This window comes from Homarus americanus, unplaced genomic scaffold (genome assembly GCF_018991925.1).
Source record: "Homarus americanus isolate GMGI-L3 unplaced genomic scaffold, GMGI_Hamer_2.0 scaffold9083, whole genome shotgun sequence".
In the NCBI taxonomy this organism is placed as follows: Eukaryota; Metazoa; Arthropoda; class Malacostraca; order Decapoda; family Nephropidae; genus Homarus; species Homarus americanus.
The window spans coordinates 20391-45004 of NW_024746953.1; the positions used below are offsets into that span (position 1 = coordinate 20391).

At 47.6% G+C, this 24614-nt stretch overlaps 2 long non-coding RNA genes across 2 annotated transcripts in view; both read left to right on the top strand.

Moving 5' to 3' along the window:
* Positions 1–17686, top strand: part of LOC121879457 — a 29386-nt gene extending 11700 nt beyond the window's left edge. Inside the window, exon 3 of the long non-coding RNA XR_006091334.1 lies at positions 16821–17686. This is a non-coding gene — a long non-coding RNA (uncharacterized LOC121879457). The remainder of the gene's footprint in view (positions 1–16820) is intronic.
* Positions 17687–18909: 1223 nt separating this feature from the next.
* LOC121879458 lies at positions 18910–19794 on the top strand. The gene is made up of 3 exons (XR_006091335.1): positions 18910–18969; positions 19172–19406; positions 19703–19794. It is a non-coding gene; the product is annotated as an uncharacterized LOC121879458 (long non-coding RNA).
* Positions 19795–24614: the final 4820 nt, after the last annotated feature.

A 24614-nucleotide genomic window follows, 5' to 3' on the forward strand; every position in this document is an offset into this window, starting at 1 on the left:
ATTTAAGCCCTAGAACCGATTACTGTATTGGCGGACAAATACTACAGCTGGTGGACCGCCAAATGCAAGCGAAATCATGTTCAGGATGGCTCGTAAGAAACTCGTTAATCGAGGGATTGCTCGTTAACCGAAGTTAAGAATCTTATGGAAGGTAACTCGTTAACCGAGGCGCTCGTTAACCGAGGGACCACTGTAATAATATTAATAATAAAGAACTATAAATACAAAAATGAAAAAAAAGATCAAAAGTGAGAAACGATATATGTATGTTGTGTTGTCAATGGTAAGAGAAACAATTGAGTCCCTGCAATTGCATGTACAGTTGGGTCTCACATTACGCGGTTAATGTAACCCGGAGGGTCCCGCGGAAAGTGAGGAACGCGTAAAGTGAACAACATAACATATGGGATTAATTGAAATGGAGTCCAGGCCGATCCCCAAACTCCACTTTTTGACGACACATAACTATGTTGCAGTAAAAATTTTATCTTAACTTTATGATGGTATGAAAAAACAAGTAATGTAGAAGAGGTTAGGTTAGGAAAGATAAAGGTTAACATAGGAAAAATGAAGGTTACCTTAGAGAAACTAAAAGTTAGGTGGAACACTTACGGTAGTAGAAGAGATGGGTCGGCATACGGGGATGGAGGCTGGTTCCGAGGCAGAGGGCAGATTACTGGCCCTCAGGTGAATCACCATTACTAGGTGAATCATCATCACTGTCACTTACAGTTGTCAGGGCTTCCCTGACAAATCCCTCAAAGTCAACTTCACTGTCACTATCACTGGCTTGGGCTGGCTGTGGTGGGTTGCGGGTGAAGAAATCTGTTATGCTTTGCTGACGGCTGGCGTTGATGTTGTCGTGATACACCTTGATGTACGGCTCCATAGCCTGCACCAGCCGGGTATGGAAGACTTCATAGCGGTCATTGTCACGGGAAAGGAAGGACTTCATCTTCTCTGCACACTCCATGGCACCCTTAATATCACTATGACTTAAATTGTGTTCTTCGGAGACTGACGCACTTTCTTCCTCCTCTTCACTGATGTGTTCTTCTTCCAACATCTCGTCGGCAGTCACTTCAGGATTTCTGATCACCTCCAGGATGTCGTCAGCAGTATCCTGAAGCCTGAACTGCACAGTCCATGAGCTTCATAAGGTCCACGCACGCAACAGTCTGAACTCACCAGTCACAGAATACCTCCACACCTACATTCCATAACACATGTCCAACCCGTGATTATTATTATATACATGAATTGTAGCAATAGACAGTTGATCCATGACCCACCAAGATATCCACAGCAGCTTGATGTTAAATACTTCAGAACTGCTTGAAGAGCATTTTTGGCTGTTCAACCGTTGTTCCTCATCTTCGCCGCCTGTTATCGGTGGTGTGGTGCGTCACTCAGGTCACGCAGAACTCTTCCTTGGTGTTGCGTAGCGTTCAGAGCTGAATTTTTTGTTGAGAATGCAGCTACATTGCAAATCAACCCTGGTCCATGTGGGCTGATTAAAGACGTAGTGTTGGGAGGAAGGAAGACCACTTTTTACGTTGGGGTGACGATCTAACAGTAGGGCGAAAGGTCCTGGTGCGCTGTCCGCAGCAACAAATATTAATGGGACATCTTGCTGCTCTTGCGAATTTTTTTTGGCACCCGGAACAAAACAGTCATCAAAACCAGTAGGAGAATGGTGGAGAACATCCATGCCTTACATGCCGTCAGCCAGTGGATATTTAGCTTGGTCAGTCCATGCTCTGTAGGCGCAGGCGCTTGCGGGCTGTGTGTGGATCGTCGACAATCTTGAGCTTACAGGTACCGGAGGCATTGGTGGTAAACAGGACGGTGGATGGCGCTCTTTTCCATTTTCCGGCCCCGAATCCTGCTGGCATCTCTTCACAACGTAGGACTTGGAAGGTAGTTTTTTCCAGAAAGACCAGATTCGTCCATGTTAAACACCTGGTCGTCACTGTACTGTCCTTCCATAATCTCAATGCAGTGGAGAAATTCCTCAGCCGCAGGCACTCCATCAGCACTCGCTTTCTTCACCACCAATGCTTATATTGCGATCTTGTTCCGGACTAAATCTCTGTAACCACCCAGAGAAGCAGAAGGGTTTGGGCCCTTGTTCCCATCTTCGCGCTACTGCCATGCACAGTTCACGCGAAATCTCACAGAGAGCGCCGTTTAATCGCCATGTTCCGTCGCTACTGAGCACCAAGTACCTCACAAGCAATTTTTCTGTCTTGAGAAGCACCTGCTGTGAAAATATTTTGATCATAGAAATACCCTGTAGACTTGTGGATCTTATGTGCCTTTTATCTTGGCTGCTGAATCTCTTTCTTATGGTCCGGATCAGAGATCTGTTCACGCCATGCTGGCGCGCCAAACAGCCCTGCCTTGTTCTCCAACTCTGATGATGGTACATTTTCACCTCGTGAGCTTAAGAAGGAATGTGGTCTTCGGTTTAGTGCCACGGGTCCAGGCAGAAAGGTTTGGGGTGGTGAACCGCGGAAGCCATTTTACGGAACAATGGATGCGCTACATAACGGAGTGGCCTGGAGGGGATGAAACTGCCGCCGGCTAGGGTCAAGTCATCTCTCCTCCCTCCCTCCCCCCGGTGACACGCCAGGTCACTTTTAAGCCAATTACAGCTAAAGGCAGAGGGGGAGGGGATGCACAGGTCACAGGTCTGATACGCCGCCATGACGCCACTCGATAACGAACAAAGACACACACTGGCAGAATTTACCGCACCGCTTTGCCCAAGCGGAGGGGAGGAGTGAGGAGGACAGGAGAGTGGTAGAAGTGGCGGGTGGGTATGCTGCGGGGCAAATCTAAAATATGTCGCTACCGACAATTTCCTGCACCATGAATGTGAGCATGTTTCTGGCAAGGCAATCATGTAACGTGTGAAAAAGCGAAAGTGGGACCGCTGTACGAGGATTAATGAAGCAGAAAGTCAGATCAGCAACCTGGGACTTGGTCACAATTTTCGTGATGCCATATGGCAGCAGGGTCTACCATTAGACAACACATTATGCTTCCAATATCTTCCCAGGCGGTAGTACCTCCCTGTTTGGTAGCTGCCTACTATCTACTACCTACAATTGTGGGGGAAGCACTCTTTATGCTTGGGTGGGGTGTGACTAGTGGAGCCTGTCATGTTTCCAACAATCCTCTTGTCTTGAGGAGATAAAACTATCCCAGGGTAGTGTATGATAAAGGGAATAAACCTTAAATCACTACAATAATTATTCCAAAACCTTTAAGTTCTGATTCTTAGTTTCAAGTAGGTATGTATTATGGTATTTAAGGGTAAGTAGTTGATAAATAGTTTCCTTATAAATTAAATTATAAGAATTGATACTGGAACTCCAAGAACTTCAGTTATAATTAAAATATAAGTATGCAGGCAGGCATATATCAAGCACTATATATACCTGAAGGGTCCAAAGGTAGCATATGTATAAAAATCAACGTACTTTTAAAAGACAACTTATACAGTACTGTATTACAGCACCGGCTCAGGGAATAATAAAAATTAATAAACAGGTTACCTTCCCTACCAAATAGGACCTCCCATAACACTTGGATCCCAACTTATTTTCCTACCCTGACACAAATTCTAGTATCAACTGTGCACAGGATAAGTCTGTTCTCCTCGAGGTTGGAACTAGAGAGAGAGAAAACACGGCCAAGCAGTTGGCAAACCACTCCAGGGGTGATTCCCACGCTTGTGTTGTTTGATGATATATACAAATGTAACTTACTAGAAACCCTATCCATCTCAAACAGTAATATTAATGATACTAATAGTAATTATGTTAAAGTATTGCAGGGTGTAGTTACATATGAGGCGCCCAGCATCATGTGGGTTATTCGCACCAAGATTTGAAACAGAGAAAATCGCGTTTAAAAGTTTTCCAACTTCAAACATGCACAACTTTGTTGTTTTTTGAGATACAGCATTCATTTTTTTATGCATTTTGAAGCTAAAGGACTGTACTTGCAGTTGGTATGTAGCACGTCATGAAGTAATGTACTGGGTTATTGTAATATTGACTTGAAGCAACAAAACTCCCAGCCGCTTATGGCTTTTTTTACTTTAATCGATATCAGAGTATAGATCCCGCCACAACAAAGGAGAGCTGAGGAGAGGAGAGGGACTCCGCCTCATTGGCTGGAGGGGCCGTGATGTAGATAGCAGACGCTCACTGTCATTGGCCTAGACGGGGGAGGAGGCCGTAGGCTAGCCGCTATGATTGGCCAGCCATTCCTCTCACTCACTGACGGGACGAGAGCACCCTACGACCATAGCCAAGCCCTTAATTTCCTGTCTGCCACAAATCGATGTTACACCTTATTTTCAAAGGGCTTTCAACCTTATTTACAGTGTAGTAAGGAGACCTTATCAACTACCATCGTATAGAGCAATGGGTCGCTCAGGACACATCATCAGGTCGCGCAGAGCTCATGAGATCGCTGGAGTCACTTGTGTCTTGTGGCGGTCAGACGTGTCAAGGACTTAATCCTCTCAACGAGTGGCCGACGGGTGCATGCCTGGATAGGTGACAGCTCGAGATGGTCGCAGTGGAAAATGCTTGGGAACCCCTGGTATAGAGCTTGGCCGAAAACAGTGCTTTCCAACAAAAAAACAGGTTTTACCCGGATGGTCTGAATGTACCTTACGATGCGGATGCCTCATATTTAATACTAAGACAAGACACATACTAATGTTATAGTACCCCAGCACAACCCTGGGTACTGAGGGCATCACAGGCATGTAACAAACCTCACTCAGGTGTGGGAGAAGCACTGTATAGGCCTGACGTGTGTGACTGATGGAGCCTAAGGTGTGGGGCCTGTATAAGCCTGAGGTGTGTGACTGATGGAGCCTCAGGTGTGGGAAAGCTCTCTTTAGGCCTGAGGTTTGTGACTGATGGAGCCTCAGGTGTGGGAGGAGCACTGTATAAGGCCTGAGGTGTGTGACTGATGGAGCCTCAGGTGTGGGGAGAAGCCTAGGCCCAGGGTGTGGCCGATGGAGCCAGGTGTGGGAGCTCTTTAGGCCTGAGGTGTGTGGACTGATGGAGCCCCAGGTGTGGGACAACACTGTATAGGCCTGAGGTGTGTGACTGATGGAGCCTCAGGTGGGGCTCTCAGGCCTGAGGTGTGTGTGGAGCCTCAGGTGTGGGAGAAACTCTTGCTGGTGTGTGACTGAGGCCTCTTTAGGCCTGAGTGTGTGACTGATGGAGCTCAGGTGTGGGAAGCACTCTTTAGGCCTGGGTGTGTGACTGATGGAGCCTCAGGTGTGGGGCACTGTATAAGGCCTGGTGTGTGACTGATGGAGCCTCAGGTGTGGGCTCTTTAGGCCTGAGGTGTGTGACTGATGGAGCCTCAGGTGTGGGGCCTCTTTGGGCCTGAGGTGTGTGACTGATGGAGCCTCAGGTGTGGGAGAAGCACTCTATAGGCCTGAGGGTGTGTGACTGATGGAGCCTCAGGTGTGGGGAGAAGCTCTCTGGCCTGAGGTGTGTTGATGGAGCCTCAGGTGTGGAGAAGCACTCTTAGGCCTGAGGTGTGTGACTGATGGAGCCTGGTGTGGGAGCTCTCTAGGCCTGGTGTGTGATGGAGCCTCAGGTGTGGAGCTCTCTTTAGGCCTGAGGTGTGTGACTGATGGAGCCTCAGGTGTGGGCTCTTTAGGCCTGAGGTGTGTGACTGATGGAGCCTCAGGTGTGGGGAGCTCTTTAGGCCTGGGGTGTGTGACTGATGGAGCCTCAGGTGTGGGAAGCACTGTATGGCCTGAGGTGTGTGACTGATGGAGCCTCAGGTGTGGGAGCTCTTGGCCTGGTGTGTGACTGATGGAGCCTCAGGTGTGGGCCTGGTGTGTGTGTGATGGAGCCTCAGGTGTGGGGCTCTTTAGGCCAGGTGTGTGACTGATGGAGCCTCAGGTGTGGGAGAAGCACTGTATGGGCCTGGTGTGTGACTGATGGAGCCTCAGGTGTGGGGCTCTCTTTAGGCCTGAGGTGTGTGACTGATGGAGCCTCAGGTGTGGGAGGCACTCTTTAGGCCCAGGGTGTGTGACTGATGGAGCCTCAGGTGTGGGCACTCTGGGCCTGAGGTGTGTGTGGAGCCTCAGGTGTGGGGCACTGTATGGCCTGGGGTGTGTGACTGATGGAGCCTCAGGTGTGGGCGCTCTCTTTAGGCCTGGTGTGTGACTGATGGAGCCTCAGGTGTGGGCCTCTTTAGGCCTGGGGTGTGTGACTGATGGAGCCTCAGGTGTGGGGAGAAGCACTGTATGGTCCAGTGTGTGACTGATGGAGCCTCAGGTGTGGGAAATCTCTTTAGGCCTGAGGTGTGTGACTGATGGAGCCTCAGGTGTGGGCCTCTTCTAGGCCTGGTGTGTGACTGATGGAGCCTCAGGTGTGGGGCTCTTTAGGCCTGGTGTGTGACTGATGCTCAGGTGTGGGAGGCCTCAGGCAGGTGTGGTGTGGCCTCAGGTGTGGGAAGCTCTTTAGGCCTGGTGTGTGACTGATGGACCTGGTGGGAGAAGCTCTCTTTGGGCTGGGGTGTGTGACGTGGGCTCAGGTGTGGGAGAAGCTCTCTTTAGGCCTGGGTGTGTGACTGATGGGCCTCAGGTGTGGAAAGCTCTCTTTAGGCCTGGTGTGTGGACTGATGGAGCCTCAGGTGTGGAGAAGCTCTCTTTAGGCCTGAGGTGTGTGACTGATGGAGCCTCAGGTGGGAGAAGCTCTCTTTAGGCCTGAGGTGTGTGACTGATGGAGCCTCAGGTGTGGGAGAAGCCTCTTTGGGCTGGTGTGTGACTGATGGGTAGGTGTGGGAGAAACTGTATAGGCTGAGTGTGTGACTGATGGAGCCTCAGGTGGGGAGAAGCACTGTATGGCCTGAGGGTGTGTGAATGATGGAGCCTCAGGTGTGGGAGAAGCTCTCTTTAGGCCTGGTGTGTGAATGATGGAGCCTCAGGTGTGGGAGAAAACTCTAGGCCTGAGGTGTGTGACTGTTGGAGCCTCAGGTGTGGGCACTGTATAGGCAGAGGTGTGTGACTGATGGAGCCTCAGGTGTGGGGCTCTCTTTAGGGCCTGAGGTGTGTGACTGTGGAGCCTCAGGTGTGGGGAGCTCTCTTTGCCTGAGGGTGTGTGACTGATGGAGCCTCAGGTGTGGGAGGCCTCTCTTTAGGCCTGAGGTGTGACTGATGGAGCCTTAGGTGTGGGGCTCTCTTTAGGCCTGAGGTGTGAGACTGATGGAGCCTCAGGTGTGGGAGCTCTCTTTAGGCCTGGGTGTGTGACTGATGGATCAGGTGGTGGGGCTCTCTTTAGGCCTGAGGTGTGAGACTGATGGAGCCTCAGGTGTGGGCTCTCTTTAGGCCTGAGGTGTGTGACTTGAGTGGAGCCTCAGGTGTGGGAGAAGCTCTTAGGCCTGAGGTGTGGGACTCATGGAGCCTCAGGTGTGGGAGAACTCTCTTTAGGCCTGAGTGTGACTGATGGACCTCAGGTGTGGGAAAGCTCTTTTAGGCCTGAGGTGTGAGACTGATGGAGCCTCAGGTGTGGGAGAAGCTCTCTTTAGGCCTGAGGTGTGTGACTGATGGAGCCTCAGGTGTGGGAGAAGCTCTCTTTAGGCCTGAGGTGTGTGACTGATGGAGCCTCAGGTGTGGGGAGCTCTCTCTTTAGGCCTGAGTGTGTGACTGATGGAGCCTCAGGTGGGGAGCTCTTTAGGCCTGAGGTGTGTGACTGATGGAGCCTCAGGTGTGGGCTCTCTTTAGGCCTGAGGTGTGTGACTGATGGAGCCTCAGGTGTGGGCACTGTATAGGCCTGAGTGTGTGGTGATGGAGTCTCAGGTGTGACTCTCTTTGGGGCTCAGGTGTGGAGAAGCACTGGCTCAGGTGTGGGGCTCTCTTTAGGCTAGGTGTGTGACTGATGGAGCCTCAGGTGTGGGAAAGCTCTCTGAGCCTGGTGTGTGACTGATGGAGCCTCAGGTGTGGGGCTCTCTTTAGGCCTGAAGTGTGTGACTGATGGAGCCTCAGGTGTGGGCACTGTATAGGCCTGAGGTGTGTGACTGGTGGAGCCTCAGGTGTGGGAGACTCTCTTTGAGGCCTGAGGTGTGTGTGATGGAGCCTCAGGTGTGGGAGAAGCTCTCTTTAGGCCTGGTGTGTGACTGATGGGTCTAGGTGTGGGAGGCACTGTATAGCTGAGGTGTGTGACTGGTGGAGCCTCAGGTGTGGGAAAACTCTCTTTAGGCCTGAGGTGTGTGACTGATGGAGCCTCAGGTGTGGGCTCTCTTTAGGCCTGAGGGTGTGTGAATGATGGACCTCAGGTGTGGGGCTCTCTTTAAGGCTGGTGTGACTGATGGAGCCTCAGGTGTGGGGCTCTCTTTAGGCCTGAGGTGTGTGACGTGGAGCCTCAGGTGTGGGAGAAGCACTGTATAGGCCTGGTGTGTGACTGATGGGCCTCAGGTGTGGGAGAAGCACTGTATGGGCCTGGTGTGTGGCTGATGGAGCAGGTGTAGGGGCTCTTTAGGCCTGAGTGTGTGACTGATGGAGCCTCAGGTGTTGGGAAAGCACTAGGCCTGGAGTGTGTGACTGATGGAGCCTCAGGTGTGGGGCTGTAGGCCTGGTGTGTGACTGATGGAGCCTCAGGTGTGAGGCCTCTTTGAGCCAGAGGTGTGTGACTGATGGAGCCTCAGGTGGGCTCTCTTAGGCCTGAGGGTGTGACTGATGGAGCCTCAGGTGTGGGAGCTCTCTTTAGGCCTGAGGTGTGTGACTGATGGAGCCTCAGGTGTGGGCCTCTTTGAGCCTGGGGTGTGGGCTGATGGAGCCTCAGGTGGGGCTCTCTTTAGGCCTGAGGGTGTGGACTGTGGAGCCTAGGTGTGGGAGAAGCACTGTATAGGCCTGGGGTGTGGCTGATGGAGCCTCAGGTGTGGGAGAAGCACTGTATAGGCCTGAGGTGTGTGGAATGGAGCCTCAGGTGTGGGCTCTCTTTAGGCCTGAGGTGTGTGAATGATGGGCCTCAGGTGTGGGAGAACTCTTTGAGCTGAGGTGTGTGACTGATGGAGCCTCAGGTGTGGGAGAAGCACTGTATAGGCCAGAGGTGGTGACTGATGGAGCCTCAGTGTGGAGCTCTCTTTAGGCCTGGTGTGTGACTGGTGGAGCCTCAGGTGGAGCTCTTTAGGCCTGAGGTGTGTGACTGGGAGCCTCAGGTGTGGGAGAAGCCTCTCTTTAGGCTGGGTGTGTGACTGATGGAGCCTAGGTGTGGGAGAAGCCTCTTGGCCTGAGGTGAGACTGATGGAGCCTCAGGTGTGGGAAAGTCTCTTTAGGCCTGAGGTGTGTGACTGATGGAGCCTCAGGGGGGAGAAGCCTCTTTAGGCCTGGAGGTGAGACTGATGGAGCCTCAGGTGTGGGAGAAGCTCTCTTTAGGCCTGAGGTGTGTGACTGGTGAGCCTCAGGTGTGAGAAGCCTTTAGGCCTGAGGTGAGACTGATGGAGCCTCAGGTGGGAGAAGCCTTTAGGCCTGAGGTGACTGGTGGAGCCTCAGGTGGGAGAAGCCTCAGGCCTGAGGTGAGACTGATGGAGCCTCAGGGAGAAGCTCTTTAGGCCTGAGGTGTGTGACTGATGGAGCCTCAGGTGTGAGAAGCCTTTAGGCCTGAGGTGTGTGATGTGGAGCCTCAGGTGTGGAGGCTCTCTTAGGGCCTGAGGTGTGACTGATGGAGCCTCAGGTGTGAGAAGCCTTTTAGGCCTGGAGGTGTGTGACTGATGGAGCCTCAGGTGTGGGAGAAGCCTCTTAGGCCTGAGGTGTGTGACTGATGGAGCCCAGGTGTGGAGAAGCACTGTATAGGCCTGAGGTGTGTGAATGATGGAGTTCAAGGTGTGGGAGAAGCTCTCTTTAGGCCTGAGGTGTGGGAGAAGCCTTTAGGCCTGAGGTGTGACTGATGGAGCCTCAGGTGGAGAAGCCTTTAGGCCTGAGGTGTGTGACTGATGGAGCCTCAGGTGTGAGAAGCTCTTTAGGCCTGAAGTGGACTAATGGAGCCTCAGGTGTGGGAGAAGCACTCATAGGCCTGAGGTGTGACTGGTGGAGCCTGTGGTGGGAGAAGCCTTTAGGCCTGAGGTGTGTGACTGATGGAGCCTCAGGTGGGGGAGAAGCTTCCTTTGGCCTGAGGTGTGTGACTGATGGAGCTCCAAGGTGAGAAGCACCTATAGGCCTGAGGTGTGTGACTGGTGGAGCCTCAGGTGTGAGAAGCCTCTTAGGCCCAAGGTGTGTGACTGATGGAGCCTCAGGTGTGGGGAGAAGCTTTCAGCCTGAGGTGTGTGAATGATGGACCTCAGGTGAGAAGCCTTTTAGGCCTGAGGTGTGACTGATGGAGCCTCAGGTGTGGGAGAAGCCTCTTAGGCCTGAGGTGTGTGACTGATGGAGCCTCAGGTGTGGGAGAAGCACTGTATAGGCCTGAGGTGTGTGACTGATGGAGCCTCAGGTGTGGGAGAAGCACTGTATAGGCCTGAGGTGTGTGACTGATGGAGCCTTAGGTGTGAGAAGCCCCTTTAGGCCTGAGGTGACTGATGGAGCCTCAGGTGGGAGAAGCACTGTATAGGCCTGAGGGTGACTGATGGAGCCAGGTGTGGGAGGCAATCTGTAGGCCTGAGGTGTGTGACTGATGGAGCCTCAGGTTGGGGGGAACCTCTCTTTAGGCCAGAGGTGTGTGACTGATGGAGCCCCCAGTGGGAGAAGCCTCTTAGGCCTGAGGTGTGTGACTGATGGAGCCTCAGGTGGGAAAGCCTCTTTAGGCCTGAAGTGTGTGATGTGGAGCCTCAGGTGTGGGAGAAGCTCTCAGGCCTGAGGTGTGTGACTGGTGGAGCCTCAGGTGTGGGAGAAGCACCTGTATAGGCCTGAGGTGTGACTGATGGAGCCTCAGGTGTGGGAGAAGCCTCAGGCCTGAGGTGTGTGACTGATGGAGCCTCAGGTGTGGAGAAGCCTTTTAGGCCTGAAGTGTGTGATTGTAGCCTCAGGTGTGGGAGAAGCACTGTATAGGCCTGAGGTGTGTGACTGGTGGAGCCTCAGGTGTGGGAGAAGCTCTCTTTAGGCCTGAAATGTGTGACTGATGGAGCCTCAGGTGTGAGAAGCCCCTTTAGGCCTGTGGTGTGTGACTGATGGAGCCTCAGGTGTGGAAGCCTCTTTAGGCCTGTGTGTGACTGGTGGGCCCAGTGTGGGAGAAGCCTCTTTAGGCCTGAGGTGTGACTGTGTAGCCTCAGGTGTGGGAGAAGCCTTTAGGCCTGAAGTGTGTGACTGGTGTAGCCTCAGGTGTGGGAGAAGCCTCTTTAGGCCTGAAGGTGTGACTGTGTAACCTCAGGTGTGGGAGAAACTCTTTTAGGCCTGAGGTGTGTGACTGGTGTAGCCTCAGGTGTGGGAGAAGCTCTCTTTAGGCCTGAAGTGTGTGACTGGTGTAGCCTCAGGTGTGGGAGAAGCTCTCTTTAGGCCTGAAGTGTGTACTTTTATCTGGGTTAACATCAATTTGTTGACAAGATTCACAGGTGAGGGAACCTTTAGTTGGTAATCTTTATTCCTTTTCTCTTCGCCACAATGTTGCTTCACTCTCTCTCTTTTACAGGTACTATACTTTAACGGGCAATGTTCGGTGGATTTGGCATCCTGTGTACCGCCGGCAAGGCCGTGGGCCTGTAACACCTGTCTTCGCGGTGCCCACTCCTCTTCTGTGGCTGTCAGTCACACTAAAATAACCCGTTATAGTACATCCTTCTTTCCTCACACAGCCAGACTGTGGAATGCTCTGCTTTCTTCTGTGTTTCCATACTCATACAATCTGTTTCACTTTAATAAGCTGGTTTTCCGGCATCTTAATGGTGTAGATTAATATAACCTTTTTTTTTTCTCTGTTCTTATTTTTTCGCCCCCCAGGCCCCGTTGTGGGTCGATGACCTGTGCCCGGGTGGGCTAATTCCCATAAAAAAAGAAAGAAAAAGCTCTTGTTCCCTCATTGTATAAAGCCCCACACTGACGGGGTGATCAGCTAATAGTGACAGATCAGTTGGACACTTGACTCATATTGCCAGTATGGTAGAGCTCACTTTAGCAGGGGCAGATCCAGGAATATCAATTGGGGGGGTCCAAGAAGTTGTGGGTGGGGGAACATGGCAAACACAGTGAGTCCACCCAGCTTGGTGGGCCAAAAATGCTTCATTACAATACTGCATTAAAGAAAAGTATTGGAATCTTCAGATGAAAGAGGGGGAGGTCTGTACCCCCAGGACCCCTCTGGATCCGCCCCTGCTTAGAATACTATGACACACAAATTAACTATACCACGTTCATCATTGGCCGAGATTTTTGTTAATTTGCACCAAAATTCTTGACACTTGATGACAGAGGATAAAGATGTTAAAGCTCTACATCGCTTCTTAATTTCATATATTACTACTTAAATATTGTCACAACACATTATTTAAGAGGGAGATGTCAAGTTAATGGATGAAGTACAGGCAAACCCCGTTATTCATAGCCTCGGTATTCGTAACCCAGTTTATCCACAATCAATTTATTGTTACCCATTTCCACTATTCGCAATGGTTGCCCCTTTTATTGGCAAATTCTTACGAGCAAAAATTTTGAACCGCTCGCCTCAATCGTAGCGAGACAGCGTGTGTACGAATTTCTCCGCCATACGCTCCTTTCTCAGTCTCACACGTGCTGGCGTGTGTTTTGTGTGATCTCGCAGTTGTGTTTTGTGTGATCTCGCAATGCCTGCGACCAGCTATAAACTCCCACCAATGTTAAGCAGAGATCACGTAACAGTTACGTTGGACATGAAATTGGATATCGTAAAATGACATGAATACGGAAAAGGAACGTCAGTGTTCGCGTGGACAGCTTGGCTTCCTCTACTGTGCATTCTATAGTTAAAAGTGCCGACAAGATCAAGGAGATGGCCGGGTCTGCAACACCACTGACGGCTACGAAGGCGACGAGGTTCTGTGATGCTGAGATGGAGAGTATGGAGCGGATGTTGAGCACGTGGATTGACGACCAGACCCAGCGCCTTAAAACACAGTGGGGAGAGTGAGGTGGCTGACGACCCTGGCAGTGATGATGAGAGTGAGGTGGCTGACGACCCTGACAGTGAGGAGAGTGAGGTGGCTGACAACCCTGGCAGTGATGATGAGAGTGAGGTGGCTGACGACCTGGCAGTGATGATGAGAGTCAGGTGGCTGACGACCCTGGCAGTGTGAGGAGAGTGAGGTGGCTGACGACCCTGGCAGTGAGGAGAGGAGGTGGCTGACGACCCTGGCAGGATGATGAGAGTGAGGTGGCTGACGACCTGGCAGTGAGGAGGAGTGAGGTGGCTGACGACCCTGGCAGTGATGATGAGAGTGAGGTGGCTGACGACCCTGGCAGTGATGATGAGAGTGAGGTGGCTGACGACCTGGCAGTGAGGAGAGTGGAGGTCTGACGACCCTGGCAGGAGGAGAGTGAGGTGGCTGACGACCCTGGCAGTGAGGAGAGTGAGGTGGCTGACGACCCTGGCAGTGATGATGAGAGTGAGGTGGCTGACGACCCTGGCAGTGAGGAGAGAGTGAGGTGGCTGACGACCCTGGCAGTGATGATGAGAGTGAGGTGGCTGACGACCCTGGCAGTGATGATGAGAGTGAGGGCTGGACGACCTGGCAGTGATGATGAGAGTGAGGTGGCTGACGACCCTGGCAGGAGGAGAGTGAGGTGGCTGACGACCCTGGCAGTGATGATGAGAGTCAGGTGGCTGACGACCCTGGCAGTGAAGAGAGTGAGGTGGCTGACGACCCTGGCAGTGAGGAGAGTGAGGTGGCTGACAATCCTGGCAGTGAGAGAGTGAGGTGGCTGACTACCCTGGCAGTGAGGAGAGGAGGTGGCTGACTACCCCTGGCAGTGAGGAGAGTGTGGTGGCTGACGACCCTGGTAGGTGAGGAGAGTGAGGCTGACGACCCTGGCAGTGAGGAGAGTGAGGTGGCTGACGACCCTGGCAGTGAGGAGAGGAGGTGGCTGATGACCCTGACAGTGAGGAGAGTGAGGTGGCTGATGACCCTGGCAGTGAGGAGAGGAGGTGGCTGACGACCCTGGCAGTGAGGAGAGTGAGGCTGACTACCCTGGCAGTGAGGAGAGTGAGGTGGCTCACGACCCTGGCAGTGAAGAGAGGAGGCTGACTACCCTGGCAGGAGAGAGTGCCTGACAACCCTGGCAGTGAGGAGAGGTGGCTGACGACCCCTGCCTCCTCTCATCCTCTCCCCAATACCAACTTCAGCAAGCAAGCAACACAGCACATCAGAGATAAATTAACAGTCTACGTTTAGAACTTACTTCACACACCTACGCACATAAACATTCAGACACTCACACATGTAAAGTACCCCTGTATACTGTACTTGTAAACATATACGCCTAATAAACTCAAAGTGTTTGTTATTGATGTTTATTTTATATATTGCCCTTGTTTCTTTATTTATTTTATGTTCTATATGTATTGAGTAAAACAAGTGTTAAAATCTGACGGCCGTGACCACCTGTATCCCCTCTATTTACATTATTTCTTATGGGAGAAATTGCTCCGCTATTTGCAATTTCGATATTCTCAACGAGCTTCATGCCCGTAACCTTTGTGATAAGTGAGGCAGCCCTGTATTAAATAATCTGTCCGTGGGTGTGAGAAATATTTTTGTTGGTTGAGTATCACAGTGCTGACATCTATTGATAGTTAAGAGTTGACGTCGAGATAAGCGAAATTCCCGCCAAGGCCAGTGTCTGTTTCCCTGTGTGTTTCTCCCCCAGACTGCACGTCTGTGCATATTTATACAGTTTTGTCAGTTACATAAATCATTTGGGATATATCCAGCCATACAAACAGTAGTTCATTACCTATTTTGCTATATATTTGGTATCATTTGTTTCTGTATGTTTTATGTTTGGTTCAAAACAAAGAAATATGAAAAAGCTTCATTTGAAAGTAAATCTCAATATTGACTTCGACCTTTTATGATAAATATTTAACATTTTCTAACATCCTTTCTAATATGCTGATTCCTTAAAATCATTTGCATTTTGATATTCAAGATATTTAACAATCTTTTAGATAATAACAGGTCTGACTACCAATTGTGAACACATTTAGTCTGAATAAATGGACAGCTACATGAACATTTTCTATGAACCAATCAGCTATTTGTAGCTATAGACAAGGGGTATGGCTTATGGGCCAGGTTAGTGCAGAAATAATATAGTCTGTTATATTGAGGTTTACTGTACCAAGGTGATGTGCTTGTTGATAACAAGGAAATCAATGATGCTTGAAGAAAAATTACAAGAAACTATTGAATGAAAAGTGGGAATAGGGCAGGCAAGCTAGGGGTAGTAGAACCAGCACGGGAACCGTGCCCAGGGACTGAAAGAGAAGAATGGGTGAAGAAAGTTATTGACAAAATGGAGACCCGAATAGAAGCTGGAAGCTCAGGAATAGTTGTAGTACTGTGATGCTGAAAGTATCAGATGACATAGGCGTGTCAATGGTGACTAAAGTGACTAATGGAATCATGGTGGAATGTACTTTTCCAGACAACTGAAGGAAGAGTGTTATCAGGAATACCTACAAGGGTAAAGGTGATGCACTTGAACACAGGAACTACAGGGGCTTGAAGCTGTTAAGTCTGGCTATGAAAGTTTGGGTTTATGTCAAGTAGGGGGACTACAGAGGCAATATGTATGGCCAGTACAAGAAAAATATCCAGGGACGGAGATTTAGTTCTATTTCCTGTTTGTAGACTTAGCGAGGGCATTTGATGGTGTACTATGTGGAGTAGTACAATGGGCAGTGAGAAAGCCAGGAATCGAGGAGTTCCTTGTTGAGTGGTTATGGCATTATGTGGAGGCTCACAAACTTCTGTGAGAGTAAATGGTTGAAAGGTAATCCCATCAGGGTCTGTCTTGAGCCTCCTTCTGTTGTCCCAAAGAAAGGTGTTGGCAGCAACTCCGTAATGTACAGTGAGTGTGGAAGGTGGGTACACAAGAGAGGTGCAGTGGAGTAGATGGTAGACTGCAGGAGGTTGCTGACTTTAAATGTTCTGTATGTGCAGATAACTATATGCCCACAGCAAGGCTGGAGAAACTCAACATTGGGGATATGTTCCTGACTGTGTTGATGTGTTCTGTTCCTGGGTGACATGATCACTGCTGGTGGGGGTGCTGAAGCCTACTCAGTTACAAGAGTCAGAAGTGGCTGTAGGAAGTTTAGGGAGTTGCTGCCTTTATTGACAGCAAGAGGACCTTCTTTTCATGTGAAAGGAAAGATGTATGTGGCATGCAAAAAAGATGTGATGGGCAGTTAAACAGGAGAAGATATGTTGGCTTGAACGAATTGAAATGAGACCTATGAGGTGGATGTGTGCAATGTAACACTGAGAGACAGAAGACCCTGTTCAGGGCTAAGAGGGTAGCTGGGTATTGAGAGTATTGGCTGGCTGTGATGGTTTGGTCATGTGGAGAGACTGGACAAGACAAATTGGGTCAAGAGATGCACGAGCCTAAATGTGGAGGGGAAGAGACCCAGAGGTAGATCAAGAATGACATGGGAAGAAATGGCATTAGAGTTAAGGACCTGACAAGAGAGACTGCAAGAAACCGGGCAGCATTGAGAGCTGCCATCAGTAGTGCAGCTAACTCATGCAAGCTTGAAAAATGGCCGTAAAATGTTGAGGATGATGATGAGTCAGACTGTATTTACCTCCAATAATAATCAGAAGTTTTTTGTAAAATTTGTTTTAACTCTGATTCTACTTTGCAGGAATTTACTGATGGCAGTGAATACATGGCTGGCAGCGATATAGGTGTATCATGAAGATTGTGTGGACACTAACTATGACAAGTTACTTACACCAGTACAGTATGGTCAAACACTTTCTATCCCATACACCATTTTCCTTGACCATGGACACTAGCATGGTGGGGTGAAATGTGATATTACAGTCGACCAGAGTTGATTGTTACATAGGTATGAATACATCTGTCTGCTGGAGATTAACTAATTAAAGTTTTGCATGTTAACGTGTAAATTATTTGCCTTTATTGTAGGGTTTTGGGCCATCTCTTGTCCTTCCTTCCTTCCTTCCTTATATAAATACCTTCTATAAAGTTCATAAATATTGAAAGTGATGTAAGTACTGTAGATCTTCAGTTTAGGACTTACCTGACCTGTAGTCAGTACAATGTGCTCTACTATTTGTACATCAACTTGTAAATTATTGAACTTCTTCATTGCTTCTGGAATATCAAATGTGACTTGTCAGCAATTATGGAAATTCAGAAATTAGTGTTTACATTTGGTGTTTTGAGCTAAATTGACTTTGGTAATAAGTTAAGCGATGGTTCAGAAGATGGCAGTGGTGCAGTGTACATTACCCTGGAGGAGTGTTCCAGCATTGTTCACAGTGACAGTATACACAACAGAGCAGTAGTGTCCACAGTGGAACAGTGTACACTACAGCAATAGTGTCCACAGTGGAACAGTGTACACTACAGCAGTAGTGTTCACAGTGGAACAGTGTACACAACAGCAGTAGTGTTCACAGTGGAACAGTGTACACAACAGCAGTAGTGTTCACAGTGGAACAGTGTACACAACAGCAGTAGTGTTCACAGTGGAACAGTGTACACAACAGTAGTAGTGTTCACATGGAACAGTGTACAACAGCAGTAGTGTTCTGATGAACAGTGTAACAGCAGTAGTGTTCACAGTGGAACGTTGCACAGCAGTAGTGTTCACAGTGGAACAGTGTACACAACACATAGTGTTCACAGTGGAACAGTGTACACAACAGCAGTAGTGTTCGTGGAACAGTGTACACAACAGCAGTAGTGTTCACAGTGGAACAGTGTACCACAACAGCAGTAGTGTTCACAGTGGAACAGTGTACACAACAGCAGTAGTGTTCACAGTGGAACAGTGTACACAACAGCAGTAGTGTTCACAGTGGAACAGGTATACAACAGCAGTAGTGTTCACAGTGGAACAGTGTACACAACAGCAGTAGTGTTCACAGTGGAACAGTGTACACAACAGCAGTAGTGTTCACAGTGGAACAGTGTACACAACAGCAGTAGTGTTCACAGTGGAACAGTGTACACAACAGCAGTCGTGTTCACAGTGGAACAGTGTACACAACAGCAGTAGTGTTCACAGTGGAACAGTGTACACAACAGCAGTAGTGTTCACAGTGGAACAGTGTACACAACAGCAGTAGTGTTCACAGTGGAACAGTGTACACAACAGCAGTCGTGTTCACAGTGGAACAGTGTACACAACAGCAGTAGTGTTTTCAGTGAAACAGGTAGTTGGTGACTCAGTTTCCTGAGCCTCTCACTACATAACTCCTAGCTCAGGAAACTGCCATATTAGGCAGCGAGAAACAGTTTTGGGGATTTTAGCATTTATAATATTGTTATCAAAGTTTATTTTCATTTAAGAAAAATATTGATAATTAAGAAGTCCCCAGTGATAGTAAAATGTTGTTCCTGTGTTTGTCACTTGACACATCTTCTGTATTGTGACTTTTGTGTCCACACAGACCTTGTTATATTTCCTCTGTACTGTAATGAGAAAAGTAACTTCAGTCACCTCTTTATTGCTAAATTTTTATGAATTCATAATTGCATAAAATATTATACAGTATATTAAAGTGTGAAGGTACAGTACTGGTAATGTGTCTTGTTGTGTGAAGGTACAGTACTGGTAATGTGTCTTGTTGTGTGAAGTGCAGTACTGTTGTTCTTGTTGTGTGAAGGTACAGTACTGGTAATGTGTCTTTTGTGTGAAGTACATACTGGTAATGTGTCTTGTTGTGTGAAGGACGTCTAATGTGTCTTGTTGTTAACAATTGGTAATGTGTCTTGTTGTGTGAAGGTACAGTACTGGTAATGTGTCTTGTTGTGTGAAGGTACAGTACTGGTGATTGTGTTGTGTGTGAAGGTACAGTACTGTGTGTGTCTTGGTGTGTGAAGGCAGTACTGATGTGTCTTGTGTGGAAGTACAGTACTGGTAATGTGTCTTGGTGTGTGAAGGTACAGTACTGGTAATGTGTCTTGTTGTGGGACAGTACTGGTTTGAGGCAGTACTGGTAATGTGTCTTGGTGTGTAAGGTACAGTACTGGTAATGTGTCTTGGTGTTGAAGGTACAGTACTGGTAATGTGTCTTGTTGTGTGAGGTACAGTACTGGTAATGTGTTTTGTTGTGTGAAGGTACAGTACTGGTAATGTGTCTTGTTGTGTGAAGGTGCAGTACTGGTAATGTGTCTTGTTGTGTGAAGGCACAGTACTGGTAATGTGTCTTGTTTGTGAAGGCACAGTACTGGTAATGTGTCTTGTTGTGTGAAGGTACAGTACTGGTAATGTGTCTTGTGTGAAGGTACAGTACTGGTAATGTGTCTTGTTGTGTGAAGGTACAGTACTGGTAATGTGTCTTGGTGTGTGAAGGTACAGTACTGGTATGTGTCTTGTTGTGTGAAGGCACAGTACTGTATGTGTCTTGTTGTGTGAAGGTACAGTACTGTGTGTGTCTTGTTGTGTGAAGGTACAGTACTGGTAATGTGTCTTGTTGTGTGAAGGTACAGTACTGGTAATGTGTCTTGTTGTGTGAAGGCACAGTACTGTGTGTGTCTTGTTGTGTGAAGGCACAGTACTGGTAATGTGTCTTGTTGTGTGAAGGTGCAGTACTGGTAATGTGTCTTGTTGTGTGAAGGTACAGTACGGTAATGTGTCTTGGTGTGTGTGAAGGTACAGTACTGGTAATGTGTCTTGTTGTGTGAAGGTACAGTACTGGTGTGTCTTGTTGTGTGAAGTGCATACTGGTAATGTGTCTTGTTGTGTGAAGGTACAGTACTGGTAATGTGTCTTGTTGTGTGAAGTGCAAGTACTGGTAATGTGTCTTGTTGTGTGAAGGTGCAAGTACTGGTAATGTGTCTTGTTGTGTGAAGGTACAGTTCTGGTGTGTGTGTGTTGTGTGAAGGTACAGTACTGGTAATGTGTTTGTTGTGTGAAGGTACAGTACTGTGTGTGTCTTGTTGTGTGAAGGTACAGTACTGTAATGTGTCTTGTTGTGTGAAGGTGCAGTACTGGTAATGTGTCTTGTTGTGAAGTACAGTGTATGTGTCTGGTGTGAAGGTACAGTACTGTGTGTGATATTTGTTGTGTGAAGGTACAGTGCTGGTAATGTGTCTTGTTTGTGTGAAGGTACAGTACTGGTAATGTGTTTTGTTGTGTGAAGGTACAGTACTGGTAATGTGTCTTGTTGTGTGAAGGTACAGTACTGGTAATGTGTCTTGTTGTGTGAAGGTACAGTACTGGTAATGTGTCTTGTTGTGTGAAGGTACAGTACTGGTAATGTGTCTTGTTGTGTGAAGGTACAGTACTGGTAATGTGTCTTGTTGTGTGAAGGTACAGTACTGGTAATGTGTCTTGTTGTGTGAAGGTACAGTACTGGTAATGTGTCTTGTTGTGTGAAGGTACAGTACTGGTAATGTGTCTTGTTGTGTGAAGGTACAGTACTGGTAATGTGTCTTGTTGTGTGAAGGTACAGTACTGGTAATGTGTCTTGTTGTGTGAAGGTACAGTACTGGTAATGTGTCTTGTTGTGTGAAGGTACAGTACTGGTATGTGTCTTGTTGTGTGAAGGTACAGTACTGGTAATGTGTCTTGTTGTGTGAAGGTACAGTACTGGTAATGTGTCTTGTTGTGTGAAGGTACAGTACTGGTAATGCATCTTGTTGTGTGAAGGTACAGTACTGGTAATGTGTCTTGGTGTGTGAAGGTACAGTACTGGTGATGTGTCTTGTTGTGTGAAGGATTCTTAAATAATGAGGTTTTTGTGACACATTGTATATAAAGTGAATATTATGTTAAGTGGCCTGAAATAGGTTGTATGGGGTGGCTCATAGATTGTACACACATGTACAGTCACTTAGGAAAGTTGTGTCAGTCCTCCGTCCCCTCCATGAACCCTGAGACTCATGAACCTGTTAATCTGAGACAACACACAAAGTTACATGATTGGACCCATAGATGGTATACTGGGTAGTGAGATCTTGAGGGGGGTTGCAGGTTAAATCAGTGAATTACCTAAAGTACAGTGCAATATAGTGCCTACCTATGTGAAGTGGTTTATATATTCATGTTTGGTTTTATTATTACAGTTGATATTATATCACTTACCTTATACAGGTACTCATCATCGTACACTTTGACCATTGGGATAAATACTCATCTTCTGCCTGTAAGTAGTCATGGGTATAATGATAGGATGACTGAGACACCAGTCTGGTTTTAAATGTTCGGTCTTGCTTATTCACGTGAGTATTTATTTTGGGCTCTAGGAACGGGAACTAGATGAGGCAGTATGAAGTTTGTGTGTAATGATGCTACACTACAAACATATACCAGACACTTGAGGTTATTATCTCATTTAAGAATATATATCCTTAAAAAAAGTAAACATGCTATACAGTTTGGAATACTGTACATAGTAGGCTGTATAGTAGTCATAAATTAATATATATTAACTTTTAGGTCTTCTTTATATTTTCATTGTTGTTTATTATACATGGGTATGAGTCGTAAGAGGTCAAAGCATAAGTTACATACTTAATTCATACTGGTAAGAAGTCAGTCAGGTTGAGGCAGGTGTTTGGGCACTGTCTCACAGATAACCAGACTCTACAGGCTTGTCTCTCAGTTGCCTGGCAGTACTGTTCTTTGCCTACCTCCCAGTCCTGGCCCATTAAACCTACCCTAACCTAACCTTACCTTACCTATTATAACATAACATGACTTAACCTTACCTAACATATAACCTAACCTAACCTCTCAGTCCTTGCACATTATAACCCATAGGACAGTGGAGCTTGTGTGTCTCAGGATATTGGGTGAACCTTCCCTCACCACATTGTTACAGTTGTTGGACCTGCTACCCGAAAATAGTGCTACCTATTCTCCTGAGGCCTTACCAGAGAAGGAGCTACTTGCCAGTCATTATGATTGAAATATTATATAGTTACATTAAATGCTTAGTATATGTTATCAGTGACACCCCCTCCTCAAGTTACCTTGACCCAGGGCACCATCTATGAGCTCAATGATGCAACTATGTGTGTTGTCTCAGATTCACAGGCTCATGAGTCTCAGGGGTCATGGACTGACAGGACTTTCTTATGTGACTGTGCAAATCAATGAAGATGGTAGAGAATTTAGCACTAGAGGAGAGAGTCGGTTACTATTCATATATGGAGAACCAGATGTTATGTGTTGTTGATTAAGTTTTCTCGCTGTGATCATTTTGTAGCATCTGTTTTTCTCTACTTCAATGTTAAACTGACTCATTCCTCTAGTGTTCATTTCTCTGCCATCTTCGTTGGTTTGTTACAAATCCATCACCTGAAATAAAAAGAGGAACAACAATTTCCCGATGTGTGCAACCTATGAGGTACCCTGTACATGTGTGTTTGTGTGACCTATGAGACCCTGTATATGTGTGTGTGTGTGTGTGACCTATGAGACCCTGTACATGTGTGTGTGACCTATGAGACCCTGTACATGTGTGTGTGTGATCTATGAGACCCTGTACATGTGTGTGTGTGATCTATGAGACCCTGTACATGTGTGTGTGTGACCTATGAGACCCTGTACATGTGTGTGTGTGATCTATGAGACCCTGTACATGTGTGTGTGTGACTTGAGACCCTGTACATGTGTGTGTGTGTGACCTATGAGACCCTGTACATGTGTGTGTGTGACATGAGACCCTGTACATGTGTGTGTGTGACCTATGAGACCCTGTACATGTGTGTGTGTGTGACTTATGAGACCCTGTACATGTGTGTGTGACCTATGAGACCCTGTACATGTGTGTGTGTGACCTATGAGACCCTGTACATGTGTGTGTGTGACCTATGAGACCCTGTACATGTGTGCGTGTGACCTATGAGACCCTGTACATGTGTGTGTGTGACCTATCAAAGTGTAAGTAAACTTAAGTATTAATTGAATTTGAGTTTGTAAGTAAGTCGTTTAAGTATATCAGTTGAGGGTTGAGAGGACAATCACATTACAGCACGGTATTTACACTGATGTATTAACTCACATTATACTTTGATTTATGTTATATTGTTTACCTGTATATGTACTGTATTTTAAGGACATTTGTTATTGGGAATGTACATATGTAAATAAGTTTTCAGCTGTCATATTAAGAGATATTATAATGCGTTACAAACTTACTCTTATCATGCTATTATGGTTTTATTTACCCGACATCGTCTCTTTAAAATACATAGTCGTTTTTTACCTGCCTTACATAATACAGGCATATCATGAAAATCAAATGACCATTTTGATTAAAATACTGTATATAGATATTTCTGCACTGGGCTAAAGAATCAATATACAACTTAATTTCTGAATATATGGGATGTGTGAGTGTGCTGAAAGGCAGCCAAGTGGCACATCACCTTCATGTCTCTCTCTCTCTCTCTCTCTCTCTCTCTCTCTCTCTCTCTCTCTCTCTCTCTCTCTCTCTCTCTCTCTCTCTCTCTCTCTCTCTCTCTCTCTCTCTCTCTCTCTCTCTCTCTCTCTCTCTCTCTCTCTCTCTCTCTCTCTCTCTCTCTCTCTCTCTCTCTCTCTCTCTCTCTCTCTCTCTCTCTCTCTCTCTCTCTCTCTCTCTCTCTCTCTCTCTCTCTCTCTCTCTCTCTCTCTCTCTCTCTCTCTCTCTCTCTCTCTCTCTCTCTCTCTCTCTCTCTCTCTCTCTCTCTCTCTCTCTCTCTCTCTCTCTCTCTCTCTCTCTCTCTCTCTCTCTCTCTCTCTCTCTCTCTCTCTCTCTCTCTCTCTCTCTCTCTCTCTCCTCTCTCTCTCCTCTCTCTCTCTCTCCTCTCTCTCTCTCTCTCTCTCTCTCTCTCTCTCTCTCTCTCTCTCTCTCTCTCTCTCTCTCTCTCTCTCTCTCTCTCTTTCATATCAAATTCTTGCGACTATCATTAGTAACACAGATTCTTGATCATATACTGCCAGCATAGTCCCTGGGCCTTCCTAGTTGTCAGTCTCATGCTGTCCTTTGTCCTCTACCAGTATAATATCTCAATCTCCTTCAGGTTATCAGGGCCGGATCCAGGCTGATACAACTGATTTACTTGAATCGCTCAAAAAGTTCTGATCAATACAAAGGAATCATGTGCATCGGTCAAATAACTGACCTTTTGGTAACGTGATCTCATTGTCAGTGTTGATCTGCATGGCTGCCACTTAACGTCCCTTAGTGGCATGTTTGACAAACTGTCCCCAGGGATGGAATAACCAGAGTGGGGCCTGGGTGGTGGGGGTAAGGTCACAGGTAAGGTTACACTCACTTCTCCTCCTGACCCACATCACCTAAACTCTAGCCAGGATTCCCCCTTGAGGCATCATGCAGTAGTCACCTTTGACAATGTCAGGTGACCAGGGCCAGAATAAGGTTGTGAGGGGCACAATACCCGGAGTTTTAAGCAACATCTTTCCCTCTCCAACAAAGACCCTGCCTGTGTGCTGTGGTGTGTGGGTGTTGTG